Below are 5,098 nucleotides of genomic sequence, written 5' to 3'. Positions count from 1 at the left end.
ACTTCACTTGGCATGTAAAAAGCACCCACTACATTCTCAGAGTGGTTGGCATTAGGAAGGGCATCCAGCTGTAGAAACCTTGCCAGATCAGATTGGAGCCTGGTGCAGCCTTCTGGCTTGCCAGTCCTCAGTGAAACCGTCCAGCCCATGCCAGCATGGAAAGCAGACGTTAAATGATGATGATGATGATATATATATATATATATATATATATATATATATATGTATAGTTTAGGACAATCAGTAAATTGTCATAATAGTACTCAGAGTTTCAAATGCTGGTGCTAAGAGCTACGATGCATTCTTGTCGGCTATTAATGGCACTTTTTATTATTATTATATATGTATCAGGCACGTGCCGTCAGTAATTACTCAGGTTGGCAGTCGGTGACCTTTATGTAGTAAAACACACAAAAAATAAGCGAAACATGGGCAAACAACTGAGTTCTAGGCAGATTTACTTCTGCCTTTATAGCCTGTAAAGAAAACGTTGTTGTAGGAATGTAAACAATACATGTACTACAGCAGTATTATGTGTAGCTTAAATACTGAGATTGAAACGCAGGGACAAATTATGACTACCTAATCTATAAAAAATTAAAATATTTTCCATTTTATACATAGTAATCAGAGTAACCTTCATAATTTTATTGGATTAGGTGCATATTTTGCCATGAAAGGAAAATGTTGCTATTAGTCTATTTTATCCAAGGTAGGCACTGCCTACCTAGATGGTGTGTCCCTGATATATATATATAAATCTATCTATCTCTCTCTCTCTCTCTCTATATATATATATATATATATATACCCCCTCCCTGTAACATGAGTGAAACACTGCTACGTCTTTACTATCTTCTCTTTTCCTTCTCCCTCTCCACTCTTGGGCCCCACAAGAAATACATATTGCCTACAGCAGACCCAAAAGTGGTACTGCCCCCATAAAAATGCTGCCTAGGGCAGACCACCCACTCCACCCCACTCTAGCCATGCTAGTGCATGCCAGAGCAAACAATAGAGCTTGGTGCAGTCCTCTGACCTGCCAGCTCCAGTCAAAACTGCCCAACCGATACCAGCATGGAAAACAGACATTAAATGATGATAAGGAAGGTAATGTACATTTGTTTGTGTGTGTGTGTGTCCTTGCCTTCATATCATGCAATTATAGTAAATGAATGTCACCAGTACATAGTGTCACTTGTTTCTTGTTTTTTGCAAAAAAAGATATGTCCAGCCATAGGAAAACTATTACCTTGCTTGGAAACAAGTAAAGGTTGGTGGCAGGAAGGACGTCCAGCCTTAGAAAATTTGCAACAATGTATTCTGATTGACCCTTGCAAGCATGGAAAAATTGATGTTAAAATTATGGTGGCAATGATGATGGTGGTGATGATGACGATGACGACAATGACGACGATGATGATGATGATGATGATGACGACGACAACGACGACGACGACGACGACGATGGTGATGGTGATAGTGAGGAGGAGGAGGAGGGGAAGAGGAGGTGTTATAAATAGACCTAAACAAGTATCATTAAATGGTGATATGTGAATAACAATGACAAAATGAAAGCAACAAACAAGATGTTACAGGTTTATTCTGATGTCAAGTATATTGCAAAAAAAAAATACAATAAAAATTAAAAAAACAAAAAGGTGAGAACTGTCAAAAACTAGTGCAATCTTGTGCAATCTTGTGCAATCAATGCCAGAACAGGGAGAGAACAAATTGACATAAAGACATAAAAGATCGTGGTGGTGATGGTGGTGGTGGTGGTAGTGGTAGCAGTGGTAACATCAGCAGCAGCAGTGGTGGTGGTGGTGCTGGTGGTGATGGTGGTGACTTTGATGGTGGCTGCAACAGCAACGGCTGTGGTGGTGGTGGTGACAATGCAACTGGTGCACTTTCTCTCTGTTTTATAAAGAGAAGTGGTAGGAACATTAAGCATAGAAGACTTGAAATATCATAGTATTGTCTTCGTTTGTGATATTTATTTTTGTCAAAATATAAACTGTGTCAATAGAATATTTGATAACTATGTTGTACTTGTGCCCTGTTACTGGTAGTGCAGTAGTGCATTTCATTTGTGAAAAAGACATTTCACTTTCAAATGTCTTACTCTGTTTCACTGTATACAGATATACCACTGTGTTTAACAGCATGCAGTGATAGGCTGAGAGGAGGTCTGTGAAATTGTCTGTTTCATTTGCTTGCACTGTGAAGTCCAACTTCTGTGAGTGTAGGTTGGACAGGTTTGAATACTGCCAAGTTGGCTTGTGGTAAATATACTATATGGAGATGAATTTTCTTGTGTTGTCCCAATAATCCATTTCTACACCCAGCCATCTCCTAAAAATTTGGGCTTATTCCATTACAAATGTTACAAGGGGGTGCTGAAAAGTTCCTGGCTTTGGGTAAAAGAAAATACAGGAGGATCAGTTAATTATGATTTTACTCAACATATTCCTCTCTCAGATTCACACACTTATTGCACCAGTCATTCAGTTTTTCTAAGCCCTGTAAAAGAACTTGGAAAGTTGGACCTCCATGCCACAATCCCAATCATATTGTGGTTTTGGTTCCCGACTGGCTGGTGCATTGTGCTCTTAAGCAAAACACTTCATTCTACTTCACTATTCCAATTCACACAGCTATAAATGAGTTCTGGCAAAAACTGGGAAGTTAATCCTGCGAGGAATTGGCATCTCATCCAATGGGAGTGTTGTAATCTCAGTCACTTATATGCCATGGAAATCAGGTTAAGTTCTGGCCTTGGGCTCATGAGGGTCCTAGGGCTCATGAAGGTCTGAGGGCTCATAAGAGTTCTAAGTCTAAGTTTGTATATGATGTTTGATTATGCTTAGAACAAAGATGTCCATCATTGTTCTACAAATGAATCCTGAAATATATCTTTTCCTTTTCACATATTTCAGTCATAAGACTGTAACTATGCTAGGGCTATGTCTCAAAGTGTTTAGTTGGACAAATCGACCCCAGATTTTAAAAGTATGGTATTTATTCTATTGGTCTCTTTCATTGACCTGCTAAATTATAGGGACATAAACAAACCAACACTGGTCACCAAGTGGCAGTGGAAAAGTGGGGAATTGCATTCATGTTGATACAGTGATTTCTGCTGTCCACTGATGTCACTGATCTCTAATGAAATCCTGATTACTGGGACTTAGCAATCTGGTTTCATTTCCTAGGTATTTTGGGACTGCTAAATCTTTATGCTATACTTATAAAGTAGAAATCAGTTTGATCCCACTCCTCATTCACACACACACGCGTGCGCGCACATGCATGCATGCATGCACACATACGCACACTAATCAAATTTCAGTTTCTTGCTAGTAACACTCCACTTCATTAATTGAACTTTGGTTAATGCTGTTTATGACGACAGAAATATCTTAAGATCTTATTTTCCGCTCACCTAAATATTCAAAAATGAAAGGAAAAGAAGCATGCACCTTTACTCTGTGTAAGAAATCAATTTAAAAGCTTTTTAGTAAGTGCCATAGTGCAGAATTTATGCCGAGTTTATGATGAATATATTTGTCTCTTCTCATATACTATAAATCAAGAGCTAGAGTTATTTTCAACTAAATATACTAACAGCAAGAGTTACAGAAGATCCAATATAATAATGGGGTGGTGCATTTGTATATTAATTTTTCCTGTTTGTAACATTTAAATGAAATGTGTGAAGGGGGAGGGAGGAGTAAAAAGAGATAGAGAGATAGAGTAAGAGGAGTGACTGAAAAGGGTGAGATTAGATGTGAAAGTCAAGGAAAAAGGAGAGAAAATGAACAATGGGGTGAAGGGAGAAAGAAAGTCAGATACTTAAAGCATTGAAAATGAAAGTAAAGTGTGTGTGTGTGTGTGTGTGCGTGCGAGTGTGTGTGTGTGTGTGTGTGTGTGTGTGTGTGTGTGTGTGTGTGCACTCACTTTCTTGGAAGCTAATGAAATGTTATCAAGAATAAAGTAAAATAAAATCTCACAGGCAATGAGAGAAAACGTGTTCATCTGCACGTGTGCACCCATGTGTGTGTATGTGCATGTGAGAGAGTGTGTGTGTGTGTGTGTGTGTATATGTGTGTGTGTGTGCACTCACTTCTGTGCATCTTTGCAAATTTCTGGGAAACTGACGAAAGTAAAATAATATTTGACAGGCAGTGAGAGAAAACATGTTCATTTGCTCGCGTGTACCCACGTGTGTGTATGAGCATGTATGTGCATGTGTGTGTGTGTGTGTGTGTGTGTGTGCGTGCGTGTGTATGTATGTGTGTGTGTGTGAACTCACATCTGTGCATTTTTGTAAATTTCTTGGAAACTGATGAAATATTATCAAGAATAAATTAAAATATTTGACAGGCAATGAGAGAAAACGTGTTCATTTGCATGTGTGTGCCCATGTGTGTGTGTGTGTGTGTGTGCATGTGTGTGTGTGTTTGTGTGTGTAAAAGTAGGGGAGAGACAGTTAAAAATAATAAATGGAGCAAAACTGGCAACAAGTGTCTTCTCCCTCAAAGTGTAAGGCAGATTATATGAAGCTTGTGTTAGAAACTGTGATACTGTTTGATAGTGAGTATAGAGAGGAATTGTGAAGACTGGGAAGAAACAAGGTGAGCATGTTCTGTCAGATAAGCAATGTAAGTGTGCATGAACCACATAGTAGAAATGAAACGTGCTGAGAAATAAAATGGGTATATGAAGAATCAGATGTAGTCTGCAGGGCGGTGAGCTGGCAGGAATGTTAGCACGTCGGGCGAAATTCTTAGCGGTATTTCGTCTGCCGTTACGTTCTGAGTTCAAATTCCGCCGAGGTCGACTTTGCCTTTCATCCTTTCAAGGTCGATAAATTAAGTACCAGTTACACACTTGGGTCGCTGTAATCGACTTAATCCCTTTGTCTGTCCTTGTTTGTCCCCTCTGTGTTTAGCCCCTTGAGGGTAGTAAAAAGAAAGAAGAATCAGATGTAGTCTGCAAGAAAGGAGACTGTACTGGTATGGACATGACGTTTGATGTATGTGAATGAAGCAGTTGTATAAAGAAGGGCTGATCATTTATGGTGGATGGATTTTGT

Source organism: Octopus bimaculoides, chromosome 4 (assembly GCF_001194135.2).
Source record: "Octopus bimaculoides isolate UCB-OBI-ISO-001 chromosome 4, ASM119413v2, whole genome shotgun sequence".
Classification (NCBI taxonomy): domain Eukaryota; kingdom Metazoa; phylum Mollusca; class Cephalopoda; order Octopoda; family Octopodidae; genus Octopus; species Octopus bimaculoides.
This window is presented reverse-complemented; position numbering follows the sequence as displayed.